Below are 16,564 nucleotides of genomic sequence, written 5' to 3'. Positions count from 1 at the left end.
AATTCTACATACCTATAACTATGCTATACCCACCTAGAGCCACACCTCACCCTAACTCTAGCCCTAATTCTACATACCTCTAACCCTGCTATACCCAACCAGATCCTCTCCTCACCCTAAGTATAGCCCTGATTCTACATACCTCTAACCCTGCTCTACCCACCCAGAGACCCTTTTCAACCTAACTCTAGCCCTAACTCTACATACCCCTAACCCTGCTATACCCACCCAGAGCCCATCCTGACCCTAACTCTAGCCCTAATTCTACATACCCCTAACCCTGATATACCCACCCAGAGCCCATCCTGACCCTAACTCTGGCCCTAATTCTAAATTCCTCTAACCCTGCTATACCGACCCAGAGCCCATCCTGACCCTAACTCTAGCCCTAATTCTACATACCCCTAACCCTGATATACCCACCCAGAGCCCATCCTGACCCTAACTCTAGCCCTAATTCTACATACCTCTAACCCTGCTATACCCACCCAGAGCCCATCCTGACCCTAACTATAGCCCTAATTCTACATACCCCTATCCCTGATATACCCACCCAGAGCCCATCCTGACCCTAACTCTAGCCCTAATTCTGCATACCTCTAACCCGGCTATACCCACCCAGAGCACCTCCTCTCCCTAACTCTAGCCCCAATTCTGCATACCTCTAACCCAGCTATACCCACCCAGAGCCCCCCTCACCCTAACTCTAGCCCCAATTCTACATACCTCTAACCCGGCTATACCCACCCAGAGCCCCCCTCTCCCTAACTCTAGCCCCAATTCTGCATACCTCTAACCCGGCTCTACCCACCCAGAGATCCTCCTCACCCTAACTGTAGCCGTTATGCTACATACCTCTAACCCTGCTATACCCAACCAGAGCCCCTCCTCACCCTAATCCTAGCCCTAAATCTACATTCCTCTAACTATGCTATACCCGCCCAGAGCCCCTCCTCATGCTAACTCTAGCCCTAATTCTACATACCTCTAACCCTGCTCTACCCACCAAGAGATCCTCCTCACCCTAACTGTAGCCGTTATGCTACATACCGCTAACCCTGCTATACCCACCCAGAGCCCCTCCTCACCCTAATCCTAGACCTAATTCTACATACCTCTAACTCTGCTATACCCACCTAGAGCCCCTCCTCACCCTAACTCTAGCCCTAATTCTACATACCTCTAACCCTGCTATACCCACCAAATGCCCCCCTCACCCTAACTCTAGCCCTAACTCTGCATACCTCTAACCCTGCTATACCCACCTAGAGCCCCTCCTCACCCTAACTCTAGCCCTAATTCTACATACCTCTAACCCTGCTATACCCACCCAGAGGCCCTCCTCACCCTAACTCTAGCCCCAATTCTGCATACCTCTACCTGGCTATACCCACCCAAAGCCCACCTCTCCCTAACTCTAGCCCTCATTCTACATACCTCTAAACCAGCAATACCCACCCAGAGTCCCCCTCACCCTAACTCTAGCCCCAATTCTGCATACCTCTACCCGGCTATACCCACCCAGAGCCCCCGATCCCTAACTCTAGCCCCATTTCTGCATATTTCTAACCTGGCTATACCCACCCAGAGCCCCCTCACCCTAACTCTAGCCCTAATCCTACCCACCACTAACCCTGCTATGCCCACCCAGAGTCCATCCCCACCCTAACTGTAGCCCTAATTCTGCATACCTCTGACCCTGCTATACCCAACCAGATCCCCTCCTCACCCTAAGTATAGTCCTAATTCGACATACCTCTAAACCTGCTATACATACCCAGAGCCCCTCCTCACCCTAACTCTAGGCCTAATACTACCTACGTCTAACCCCCTATACCCACCCAGATCCATCCCCACCCTAACTCTAGCCCTAAGTCTACATTCCTCTAACTCTTCTATACCCACCCAGAGCCAATCCTCACGCTAACTCTAGCCCTATTTCTACATACCTCTAACCCTGCTCTACCCACCCAGAGATCCTCCTCACCCTAACTCTAGCCCTTATGCTACATATATCTAACCCTGCTATACCTACCCAGAGCCCCTCCTCACCCTAATCCTAGCCCTAATTCTACATACCTCTAACTCTGCTATACCCACCTAGAGCCCCTCCTCACCCTAACTCTAGCCCTATGTCTACATTCCTCTAACTCTTCTATACCCACCCAGAGCCCCTCCTCGCGCTAACTCTAGCCCTAATTCTACATACCTCTAACCCTGCTCTACCCACACAGAGATCCTCCTCACCCTAACTCTAGCCCTTATGCTACATACCTCTAACCCTGCTCGACCCACCCAGAGATCCTCCTCACCCTAACTCTAGCCCTTATGCTACATACCTCTAACCCTGCTATACCTACCCAGAGCCCCTCCTCACCCTAATCCTAGCCCTAATTCTACATACTTCTAACATTGCTATACCCACCTAGAGCCCCTCCTCACCCTAACTCCAGGCCTAATTCTACATACCTCTAACCCTGCTATACATACCCAGAGCCCCTCCCCACCCTAACACTAGGCCTAATCCTACCTACGTCTAACCCCCTATACCCACGCAGATCCATCCCCACCCTAACTCTAGCCCTAACTCTACATACCCCTAACCCTGCTATACCCACCCAGTGCCCAGCCTGACCCTAACTCTAGCCCTAATTCTACATACCCCTAACCCTGATATACCCACCCAGAGCCCATCCTGACCCTAACTATAGCCCTAATTCTACATACCCCTAACCCTGCTATACCCACCCAGAGCCCATCCTGACCCTAACTCTAACCCTAATTCTGAATACCTCTAACCTGGCTATACCCACCCAGAGCACCTCCTCTCCCTAACTCTAGCCCCAATTCTGCATACCTCTAACCCAGCTATACCCACCCAGAGCACCCCTCACCCTAACTCTAGCCCCAATTCTGCATACCTCTAACCCGGCTATACCCACCCAGAGCCCCCCTCTCCCTAACTCTAGCCCCAATTCTGCATACCTCTAACCCGGCTCTACCCACCCAGAGATCCTCCTCACCCTAACTGTAGCCGTTATGCTACATACCTCTAACCCTGCTATACCCACCCAGAGCCCTCCTCACCCTAATCCTAGCCCTAATTCTACATTCCTCTAACTATGCTATACCCGCCCAGAGCCCCTCCTCATGCTAACTCTAGCCCTCATTCTACATACCTCTAACCCTGCTCTACCCACCCAGAGATCCTCCTCACCCTAACTGTAGCCGTTATGCTACATACCTCTAACCCTGCTATACCCACCCAGAGCCCCTCCTCACCCTAATCCTAGCCCTAATTCTACATACCTCTAACTCTGCTATACCCACCTAGAGCCCCTCCTCACCCTAACTCTAGCCCTAATTCTACATACCTCTAACCCTGCTATACCCACCCAATGCCCCCCTCACCCTAACTCTAGCCCTAACTCTACATACCTCTAACCCTGCTATACCCACCTAGAGCCCCTCCTCACCCTAACTCTAGCCCTAATTCTACATACCTCTAACCCTGCTATATCCACCCAGAGGCCCTCCTCACCCTAACTCTAGCCCCAATTCTGCATACCTCTACCTGGCTATACCCACCCAAAGCCCACCTCTCCCTAACTCTAGCCCTCATTCTACATACCTCTAAACCAGCAATACCCACCCATAGTCCCCCTCACCCTAACACTAGCCCCAATTCTGCATACCTCTACCCGGCTATACCAACCAAGAGCCCCCCTCTCCCTAAATCTAGCCCCAATTCTGCATACTTCTAACCTGGCTATACCCGCCCAGAGCCCCCTCACCCTAACTCTAGCCCTAATCCTACCCACCACTATACCTGCTATGACCACCCAGAGTCCATCCCACCCTAACTGTAGCCCTAATTCTGCATACCTCTGACCCTGCTATACCCAACCAGATCCCCTCCTCACCCTAAGTATAGTCCTAATTCGACATACCTCTAAACCTGCTATACATACCCAGAGCCCCTCCTCACCCTAACTCTAGGCCTAATACTACCTACATCTAACCCCCTATACCCACCCAGATCCATCCCCACCCTAACTCTAGCCCTAAGTCTACATTCCTCTAACTCTTCTATACCCAGCCAGAGCCCATCCTCACGCTAACTCTAGCCATAATTCTACATACCTCTAACCCTGCTCTACCCACCCAGAGATCCTCCTCACCCTAACTCTAGCCCTTATGCTACATATCTATAACCCTGCTATACCTACCCAGAGCCCCTCCTCACCCTAATCCTAGCCCTAATTCTACATACCTCTAACTCTGCTATACCCACCTAGAGCCCCTCCTCACCCTAACTCTAGCCCTAAGTCTACATTCCTCTAACTCTTCTATACCCACCCAGAGCCCCTCCTCGCGCTAACTCTAGCCCTAATTCTACATACCTCTAACCCTGCTTTACCCACACAGAGATCCTCCTCACCCTAACTCTAGCCCTTATGCTACATACCTCTAACCCTGCTCTACCCACCCAGAGATCCTCCTCACCCTAACTCTAGCCCTTATGCTACATATCTCTATCCCTGCTATACCTACCCAGATCCCATCCTCACCCTAAAACTAGCCCTAATTCTACATACCTCTAACTCTGCTATACCCACCTAGAGCCCCTCCTCACCCTAACTCTAGCCCTAAGTCTACATTCCTCTAACTCTTCTATACCCACCCAGAGCCCCTCCTCGCTCTAACTCTAGCCCTAATTCTACATACCTCTAACCCTGCTCTACCCACCCAGAGATCCTCCTCACCCTAACTGTAGCCATTATGCTACATACCTCTAACCCTGCTATACCCACCCAGAGCCCCTCCTCACCCTAACTCTAGCCCTAATTCTACATACCTCTAACCCTGCTTACACACCCAATGCCCCCCTCACCCTAACTCTAGCCCTAACTCTACATACCTCTAACCCTGCTATACCCACCTAGAGCCCCTCCTCACCCTAACTCTAGCCCTAATTCTACATACCTCTAACCCTGCTATACCCACCCAGAGGCCCTCCTCACCCTAACTCTAGCCCCAATTCTGCATACCTCTACCTGGCTATACCCACCCAAAGCCCACCTCTCCCTAACTCTAGCCCTCATTCTACATACCTCTAAACCAGCAATACCCACCCAGAGTCCCCCTCACCCTAACTCTAGCCCCAATTCTGCATACCTCTACCCGGCTATACCCACCCAGAGCCCCCCTCTCCCTAACTCTAGCCCCAATTCTGCATACTTCTAACCTGGCTATACCCACCCAGAGCCCCCTCACCCTAACTCTAGCCCTAATCCTACCCACCACTAACCCTGATATGCCTACCCAGAGCCCCTCCTCACCCTAATCCTAGCCCTAATTCTACATTCCTCTAACTCTTCTATACCCACCCAGAGCCCCTCCTCGTGCTAACTCTAGCCCTAATTCTACATACCTCTAACCCTGCTCTACCCACACAGAGATCCTCCTCACCCTAACTCTAGCCCTTATGCTACATACTTCTAACCCTGCTATACGTACCCAGAGCCCCTCCTCACCCTAATCCTAGCCCTAATTCTACATACCCCTAACATTGCTATACCCACCTAGAGCCCCTCCTCACCCTAACTCTAGGCCTAATTCTACATACCTCTAACCCTGCTATACATACCCAGAGCCCCTCCCCACCCTAATACTAGGCCTAATCCTACCTACGTCTAACCCCCTATACCCACGCAGATCCATCCCCACCCTAACTCTAGCCCTAAGTCTACATTCCTCTAACTCTGCTATACCCACCTAGTGCCCCTCCTCATGCTAACTCTAGCCCTAATTCTACATACCTCTAACCCTGCTCTACCCACCCAGAGATCCTCCTCACCCTAACTGTAGCCGTTATGCTACATACCTCTAACCCTGCTAAACCCACCCAGAGCCCCTCCTCACCCTAATCCTAGCTCTAATTCTACATACCTCTAACTCTGCTATACCCACCCAGAGCCCCTCCTCATGCTAACTCTAGCCCTACTTCTACATACCTCTAACCCTGCTCTACCCACCCAGAGATCCTCCCCACCCTAACTGTAGCCGTTATGCTACATACCTCTAACCCTGCTATACCCACCCAGAGCCCCTCCTCACCCTAATCCTAGCTCTAATTCTACATACCTCTAACTCTGCTATACCCACCCAGAGCCCCTCCTCATGCTACCTCTAGCCCTAATTCTACATACCTCTAACCCTGCTCTACCCACCCAGAGATCCTCCTCACCCTAACTGTAGCCGTTATGCTACATACCTCTAACCCTGCTATACCCACCCAGAGCCCCTCCTCACCCTAATCCTAGCTCTAATTCTACATACCTCTAACTCTGCTATACCCACCTAGAGCCCTTGCTCACCCTACCTCTAGCCCTAATTCTACATACCTTTAACTCTGCTATATCCACCTAGACCCCCTCCTCACCCTAAGTATAGCCCTGATTCTACATACCTCTAACCCTGCTATACATACCCAGAGACCCTCTTCACTCTAACTCTATCCCTAATTCTACATACCTCTAACCCTGCTATACCCACCCAGATCCCCTCCTCACCCTAAGTATAGCCCTGATTCTACATACCTCTAACCCTGCTATACCCACCCAGAGGCCCTCCTCACCCTAACTCTCGCCCCAATTCTGCATACCTCTAACCCTGCTATACCCACCCAGAGCCCCTCCTCACCCTAACTCTAGCCCTCATTCTACATACCTCTAACCCATCAATAACCACAAAGAGCCTCCCTAACTCTAGCCCCAATTCTGCATACCTTTACCTGGCAATACCCACCCAGAGCCCCCCTCTCCCTAACTCTTGCCCCAATTCTGCATACTTCTAATCCGGTTATACCCACCCAGAGCCCCCCTCACCCTAACTCTAGCCCTAATCCTACCCAGCACTAACCCTGCTATGCCCACCCAGAGTCCATCCCCACCCTAACTCTAGCCCTAACTCTGCATACCTCTGACCCTGCTATACCCAACCAGATCCCCTCCTCACGCTAACTCTAGCCCTAATTCTACATACCTCTAACCCTGCTCTACCCACCCCGAGATCCTCCTCACCCTAACTCTAGCCCTTATGCTACATATCTCTAACCCTGCTATACCTACCCAGAGCCCCTCCTCACCCTAATCCTAGCCCTAATTCTACATAACTCTAACTCTGCTATACCCACCTAGAGCCCCTCCTCACCCTAACTCTAGCCCTAATTCTACATACCTCTAACCTTGCTATACCCACCCAGAGCCCCCTCACCCTAACTCTAGCCCTCACTCTACATACCTCTAACCCAGCTATACCCACCCAGAGCCCCCCTCACCCTAACTCTAGACCAAACTCTGCATACCTCTAACCCAGCTATACCCACCCAGAGCCCTCCTCTCCCTAACTCTAGCCCCAATTCTGCATACCTCTAGCCCGGCTATACCCACCCAGAGCTCCCCTCACCCTAACTCTACCCCTAATCCTACCCACCACTAACCCTGCTATACCCACCCAGAGCCCATCCCCACCCTAACTCTAGCCCTAATTCTGCAAACCTCTAACCCTGCTATACCCAACCAGATCCCCTCCTCACCCTAAGTATAGCCCTAATTCTACATACCTCTAACCCTGCTATACATACCCAGAGCCCCTCCCCACCCTAACTCTAGGCCTAATCCTACCTACGTCTAACCCCCTAAACCCACCCAGAGGCCCTCCTCACCCTAACTCTCGCCCCAATTCTGCATACCTCTAACCCTGCTATACCCACCCAGAGCCCCTCCTCACCCTAACTCAAGCCCTCATTCTACATACCTCTAACCCATCAATAACCACAAAGAGCCCCCCTAACTCTAGCCCCAATTCTGCATACCTTTACCTGGCTATACCCACCCAGAGCCCCCCTCTCCCTAACTCTTGCCCCAATTCTGCATACTTCTAATCCGGCTATACCCACCCAGAGCCCCCCTCACCCTAACTCTAGCCCTAATCCTACCCAGCACTAGCCCTGCTATGCCGACCCAGAGTCCATCCCCACCCTAACTCTAGCCCTAATTCTGCATACCTCTGACCCTGCTATACCCAACCAGATCCCCTCCTCACGCTAACTCTAGCCCTAATTCTACATACCTCTAACCCTGCTCTACCCACCCCGAGATCCTCCTCACCCTAACTCTAGCCCTTATGCTACATATCTCTAACCCTGCTATACCTACCCAGAGCCCCTCCTCACCCTAACTCTAGCCCTAATTCTACATACCTCTAACCTTGCTATACCCACCCAGAGCCCCCTCACCCTAACTCTAGCCCTCACTCTACATACCTCTAACCCAGCTATACCCACCCAGAGCCCCCCTCACCCTAACTCTAGACCAAACTCTGCATACCTCTAACCCAGCTATACCCACCCAGAGCCCTCCTCTCCCTAACTCTAGCCCCAATTCTGCATACCTCTAGCCCGGCTATACCCACCCAGAGCTCCCCTCACCCTAACTCTACCCCTAATCCTACCCACCACTAACCCTGCTATACCCACCCAGAGCCCATCCCCACCCTAACTCTAGCCCTAATTCTGCAAACCTCTAACCCTGCTATACCCAACCAGATCCCCTCCTCACCCTAAGTATAGCCCTAATTCTACATACCTCTAACCCTGCTATACATACCCAGAGCCCCTCCCCACCCTAACTCTAGGCCTAATCCTACCTACGTCTAACCCCCTAAACCCACCCAGATCCATCCCCACCATAACTCTAGCCCTAAGTCTACATTCCTCTAACCCTGCTATACCCACCCAGAGCCCCCCTCACCCTAACTCTAGTCCTAACTCTACATACCTCTAACCCTGCTATACCCACCCAGAGCCCATCCCGACTCTAACTCTAGCCGCCCCCCTCACCCTAACTCTAGCCCTAATTCTACATACCTCTAACTCTGCTATACCCACCTAGAGCCCCTCCTCACCCTAACACAAGCCCTAATACTATATACCTCTAACTCTGCTATACCCACCTAGAGCCCCTCCTCACCCTAACTCTAGCCCTCATTCTACATACCTCTAACACAGCTATACCCATCCAGAGCCCCCCTCACCCTAACTCTAGCCCCAATTCTGCATACCTCTAACCCGGCTATACCCACCCAGAGCCCCCCTCTCCCTAACTCTAGCCCTAATCCTACCCACCACTAACCCTGCTATATCCACCCATATCCCCTCCTCACCCTAAGTATAGCCCTAATTCTGCATACCTCTAACCCTGCTATACATACCCATAGCCCCTCCCCACCCTAACTCTAGGCCTAATCCTACCTAGGTCTAACCCCCTATTCCCACCCAGATCCATCCCCACCCTAACTCTAGCCCCAAGTCTACATTCCTCTAACTCTGCTATACCCACCCAGAGCCCCTCATCACGCTAACTCTAGCCCTAATTCTACATACCTCTAACCCTGCTCTAACCACCCAGAGATCCACTTCACCCTATCTCTAGCCCTAACTCTACATACCTCTAACCCTGCTATACCCACCCAGAGCCCCTCCTCACCCTAATCCTAGCCCTAATTCTACATACCTCTAACCCTGCTATACCCACCCAGTGCCCCTCCTCACCCTAACTCTAGCCCCAATTATACATACCTCTAACCCTGCTATACCCACCCAGAGCCCATCCTGACCCTAACTCTAGCCCTCATTCTGTATACCTCTAACCCTGCTCTACCCACCTAGAGCCTCTCCTCACCCTAACTCTAGCCCTCATTCTGCATACCTCTAACCCGGCTATACCCACCCAGAGCCCCTCCTCACCCAACTCTAGCCCCAATTCTACATACCTCTAACCATGCTATACCAACCCAGAGACCCTCCTCACCCTACCTCTAGCCCTAATTCTACATACCTCTGACCCTGCTCTACCGACCCAGAGACCCTCCACACCCTAACTCTAGCCCTTATGCTACATACCTCTAACCCTGCTATACCCACCCAGAGCCCCTCCTCACCCTAACCCTAGCCCTAATTCTACATACCTCTAACCCTGCTCTACCCACCCAGAGACCCTGTTCAACCTAACTCTACCCCTAATTCTACATACCCCTAACCCTGCTATACCCACCCAGAGACCCTCCTCACCCTAACACTAGCCCTTATGCTACATACCTCTAGCCCTGCTATACCCACCGAGAGCCCCTCCTCACCCTAACCCTAGCCGTAATTCTACATACCTCTAACCCTGCTATACCCACCCAGAGCCCCTCCTCACCCTAACCCTAGCCCTAATTCTACATACCTCTAACCCTGCTATACCAACCCAGAGACCCTCCTCACCCTAACTCTAACCCTTATGCAACATACCTCTAACCCTGCTATACCCACCCAGAGCCCCTCCTCACCCTAACCCTAGCCCTAATTCTACATACCTCTAACCCTGCTATACTCACCCAGAGACCCTCCTCACCCTAACTCTAGCCCTAATTCTGAATACCTCTAACCCAGCTATACACACCTAGAGCCCCCCTCACCCTAACTCTAGCCCTAATTCTACATACTTCTAACCCTGCTATACCCACCCAGAGCCCCCCTCACCCTAACTCTAGCCACAGTTCTACATACCTCTAACCCGGCTATACACATCCAGAGCTCCCCTCACCCGAACTCTAGTCCCAATTCTACATACCTCTAACCCTGCTATACCCACCGTGAGACCTTCCTCACCCTAACTCTAGCCCTTATGCTTGATACCTCTAACCCTGCTATACCCGCCCAGAGACCCTCCTCACCCTAACTCTAGCCCTTATGCTACATACCTCTAACCCTGCTATACCCACCCAGAGCCCCTCCTCACCCTAACCCTAGCTCTAATTCTACCTACCTCTAACCCTGCTCTACCCACCCAGAGACCCTTTTCAACCTAACTCTACCCCTAATTCTACATACCCCTAACCCTGCTGTACCCACCCAGAGACCCTCCTCACCCTAACTCTAGCACTTATGCTACATACCTCTAACCCTACTATACCCACCCAGAGCCCCTCCTCACCCTAACCCTAGCCGTAATTCTACATACCTCTAACCCTGCTATACCCACCCAGAGCCCCTCCTCACCCTAACCCTAGCCCTAATTCTACATACCTCTAACCCTGCTATACCCACCCAGAGACCCTCCTCACCCTAACTCTAACCCTTATGCAACATACCTCTAACCCTGCTATACCTACCCAGAGCCCATCCTCACCCTAATCCTAGCCCTAATTCTACATACCTCTAACTCTGCTATACCCACCTAGAGCCCCTCCTCACCCTAACTCTAGCCCTAAGTCTACATTCCTCTAACTCTTCTATACCCACCCAGAGCCCCTCCTCGCGCTAACTCTAGCCCTAATTCTACATACCTCTAACCCTGCTCTACTCACACAGAGATCCTCCTCACCCTAACTCTAGCCCTTATGCTACATACTTCTAACCCTGCTATACGTACCCAGAGCCCCTCCTCACCCTAATCCTAGCCCTAATTCTACATACCCCTAACATTGCTATACCCACCTAGAGCCCCTCCTCACCCTAACTCTAGGCCTAATTCTACATACCTCTAACCCTGCTATACATACCCAAAGCCCCTCCCCACCCTAACACTAGGCCTAATCCTACCTACGTCTAACCCCCTATACCCACGCAGATCCATCCCCACCCTAACTCTAGCCCTAAGTCTACATTCCTCTAACTCTGCTATACCCACCTAGTGCCCCTCCTCATGCTAACTCTAGCCCTAATTCTACATACCTCTAACCCTGCTCTACCCACCCAGAGATCCTCCTCACCCTAACTGTAGCCGTTATGCTACATACCTCTAACCCTGCTAAACCCACCCAGAGCCCCTCCTCACCCTAATCCTAGCTCTAATTCTACATACCTCTAACTCTGTAATACCCACCCAGAGCCCATCCTGACCCTAACTCTAGCCCTAATTCTGCATACCTCTAACCCGGCTATACCCACCCAGAGCACCTCCTCACCCTAACTCAAGCCCTCATTCTACATACCTCTAACCCTGCTATATCCACCGAGAGCCCTGCCTCACCCTAACTGTAGCCCTCATTCTGCATACCTCTAACCTGCTATACCCACCCCGAGCCCCTCCTCACCCTAACTCTAGCCCTAATTCTACATACCTCTAACCCTGCTATACCCACACAGAGCCCGTCCTCACCCTAACTATAGCCCTCATTCTACATAACTCTAAACCTGCTATACCCACACAGAGCCCCTCCTCACCCTAACTCTAGCCCTCATTCTGCATACCTCTAACCCTGCTATACCCACCCAGAGCCCCCTCAACCTAACTCTAGCCCTAATTCTACATACCTCTAACCCTGCTATACCCACCCAGAGCCCCTCCTCACCCTAACTCTAGCCCTCATTCTGCATACCTCTAACCCTGCTATACCCACCCAGAGCCCCCTCAACCTAACTCTAGCCCTAATTCTACATACCTCTAACCCTGCTATACCCACCCAGAGCCCCTCCTCACCCTAACTCTAGCCCCAATTATACATATCTCTAACCCTGCTATAACCACCCAGAGCCCATCCTGACCCTAACTCTAGCCCTAATTCTACATACATCTAACCCTGCTATACCCACCCAGTGCCCCTCCTCACCCTAACTCTAGCCCCAATTATACATACCTCTAACCCTGCTATACCCACCCAGAGCCCATCCTGACCCTAACTCTAGCCCTCATTCTGTATACCTCTAACCCTGCTCTACCCACCTAGAGCCTCTCCTCACCCTAACTCTAGCCCTCATTCTGCATACCTCTAACCCAGCTATACCCACCCAGAGCCCCTCCTCACCCAACTCTAGCCCCAATTCTACATACCTCTAACCATGCTATACCAACCCAGAGACCCTCCTCACCCTACCTCTAGCCCTAATTCTACATACCTCTGACCCTGCTCTACCGACCCAGAGACCCTCCACACCCTAACTCTAGCCCTTATGCTACATACCTCTAACCCTGCTATACCCACCCAGAGCCCCGCCTCACCCTAACCCTAGCCCTAATTCTACATACCTCTAACCCTGCTCTACCCACCCAGAGACCCTGTTCAACCTAACTCTACCCCTAATTTAACATACCCCTAACCCTGCTATACCCACCCAGAGACCCTCCTCACCCTAACACTAGCCCTTATGCTACATACCTCTAGCCCTGCTATACCCACTGAGAGCCCCTCCTCACCCTAACCCTAGCCGTAATTCTACATACCTCTAACCCTGCTATACCCACCCAGAGCCCCTCCTCACCCTAACCCTAGCCCTAATTCTACATACCTCTAACCCTGCTATACCAGCCCAGAGACCCTCCTCACCCTAACTCTAACCCTTATGCAACATACCTCTAACCCTGCTATAGCCACCCAGAGCCCCTCCTCACCCTAACCCTAGCCCTAATTCCACATACCTCTAACCCTGCTATACTCACCCAGAGACCCTCCTCACCCTAACTCTAGCCCTAATTCTGCATACCTCTAACCCAGCTATACACACCTAGAGCCCCCCTCACCCTAACTCTAACCCTAATTCTACATACTTCTAACCCTGCTATACCCACCCAGAGCCCCCCTCACCCTAACTCTAGCCACAGTTCTACATACCTCTAACCCGGCTATACACATCCAGAGCTCCCCTCACCCGAACTCTAGTCCCAATTCTACATACCTCTAACCCTGCTATACCCACCGTGAGACCTTCCTCACCCTAACTCTAGCCCTTATGCTTGATACCTCTAACCCTGCTATACCCACCCAGAGACCCTCCTCACCCTAACTCTAGCCCTTATGCTACATACCTCTAACCCTGCTATACCCACCCAGAGCCCCTCCTCACCCTAACCCTAGCCCTAATTCTACCTACCTCTAACCCTGCTCTACCCACCCAGAGACCCTTTTCAACCTAACTCTACCCCTAATTCTACATACCCCTAACCCTGCTGTACCCACCCAGAGACCCTCCTCACCCTAACTCTAGCACTTATGCTACATACCTCTAACCCTACTATACCCACCCAGAGCCCCTCCTCACCCTAACCCTAGCCGTAATTCTACATACCTCTAACCCTGCTATACCCACCCAGAGCCCCTCCTCACCCTAACCCTAGCCCTAATTCTACATACCTCTAACCCTGCTATACCCACCCAGAGACCCTCCTCACCCTAACTCTAACCCTTATGCAACATACCTCTAACCCTGCTATACCCACCCAGAGCCCCTCCTCACCCTAACCCTAGCCCTAATTCTACATACCTCTAACCCTGCTATACCCACCCAATGATCCTCCTCACCCTAACTCTAGCCCTAATTCTGCATACCTCTAACCCAGCTATACACACCCAGAGCCCACCTGACCCAAACTCAAGCCACAGTTCTACATACCTCTAACCCGGCTATACACACCCAGAGCTCCCCTCACCCTAACTCTAGTCCCAATTCTACATACCTCTAACCCGGCTATACCCACCCAGAGCCCCCCTCAACCTAACTCTAGCAATAATACTACATACCCCTACCCTGCTATACCCAACCAGAGACCCTCCTCACCCTAACTCTAGCCCTTATGCTAGATACCTCTAATCCTGCTATACCCACCCAGAGACCCTCCTCATCCTAACTCTGGCCCTAATTCTGCATACCTGTAACCCAGCTATACACACCCAGAGCCCCCTAACCCTAACACTAGCCCTAATTCTACATACTTCTAACCCTGGTATACCCACCCAGAGCCCCCCTCACCCTAACTCTAGCCACAGTTCTAAATACCTCTAACCCAGCTACACACACCCAGAGCCCCCCTCACCCTAACTCTAGCAATAATGCTACATACCTCTAACTCTGCTATACCTACCCAGATCCCCTCCTCACCCTAACTCTAGCCCCAATTCTGCATACCTCTAACCCGGCTATGCCCACCCAGAGCCCCCCTCTCCCTAACTCTAGTCCCAATTCTGCATACCTCTAACCCGGCTATACCCACCCAGAGCCCCCCTCACCCTATCTCTAGCCCTAATTCTACATACCTCTAACTCTGCTATACCCACCCAGAGCCCCTCCTCACGCTAACTCTAGCCCTAATTCTAAATACCTCTAACCCTGCTCTACCCACGCAGAGCCCCTTCTCACCCTAACTCTAGCCCTAATTCTAGCTACCTTTAACCCTGCTTTACCACCCCAGAGCCCCTCCTCATCCTAACACTATGCCTAATTCTACATACCTCTAACCCTGCTATACCCACCCAGAGCCCCCCTCACCCTAACTCTAGCCCTAATACTACATACCTCTAACTCTGCTATACCCGCCTAGAGCCCCTCCTCACCCTAACTCTAGCCCTAATTCTACATACCTCTAACTCTGCTATACCCACCCAGAGCCCCTCCTCACCCTACCTCTAGCCCTAATTCTACATACCTCTAACCATGCTATACCACCTAGAGCCACTCCTCACCCTAACTATAGCCCTAATTCTACACACCTCTAACCATGCTATACCCACCTAGAGCCCCTCCTCGCCCTAACTCCAGCCCTCATTCTACATACCTCTAACCCAGCTATACACACCCCGAGCCCCCTACCCCAAACTCTAGCCCTAATTCTACATACTTCTAACCCTGCTATACCCACCCAGAGCCCCCCTCACCCTAACTCTAGCCACAGTTCTACATACCTCTAACCCGGCTATACTCACCCAGAGCCCCCCTCACCCTAACTCTAGCCCCAATTCTACATATCTCTAACCCGGCTATACCCACCTAGAGCCCCCCTCACCCTAACTCTAGCCCCAATTCTGCATACCTCTAACCCGGATATACCCAACCAGATCCTCTCCTCACCTAAGTATAGCCCTAATTCTACATACCTCTAACCCTGCTATACCCACCCAGAGCCCCTCCTCACCACAGATCTACCCCTAATTCTACATACCTCTAACCTTGCTATACCCACCCGGAGCCCCACCTCACCCTAACTCTAGCCCTCATTCTACATACCTCTACCCCAGCTATACCCACCCAGAGCCCCCTCACCCTAACTCTAGCCCCAATTCTGCATACCTCTAACACGGCTATACCCACCCAGAGCCCCCCTCCCTAACTCTAGCCCCAATTCTGCATACCTCTAACCCGGCTATACCCACCCAGAGCCCCTCTCACCCTAACTCTAGCCCTAATCCTACCCACCACTAACCCTGCTATACCCACGCAGAGTCCATCCCCACCCTAACTCTAGCCCTAATTCTGCATACCTCTGACCCTGCTATACCCAACCAGATCCCCTCCTCACCCTAAGTATAGCCCTAATTCTACATACCTCTAACCCTGCTATACATACCCAGAGCCCCTCCCCACCCTAACTCTAGGCCTAATCATACCTACGTCTAACCCCCTATACCCACCCAGATCCATCCCCACCCTAACTCTAGCCCTAAATCTACATTTCTCTAACTCTGCTATACCCACCCAGAGCCCCTCCTCACACTAACCCTAGCCCTAATTCTACATACCTCTAAC

This window comes from Ambystoma mexicanum, chromosome 13, assembly GCF_040938575.1.
Source record: "Ambystoma mexicanum isolate Mex_15411 chromosome 13, UKY_AmexF1_1, whole genome shotgun sequence".
NCBI classification, from domain to species: domain Eukaryota; kingdom Metazoa; phylum Chordata; class Amphibia; order Caudata; family Ambystomatidae; genus Ambystoma; species Ambystoma mexicanum.
Note: the sequence above shows the minus strand (reverse complement) of the source record.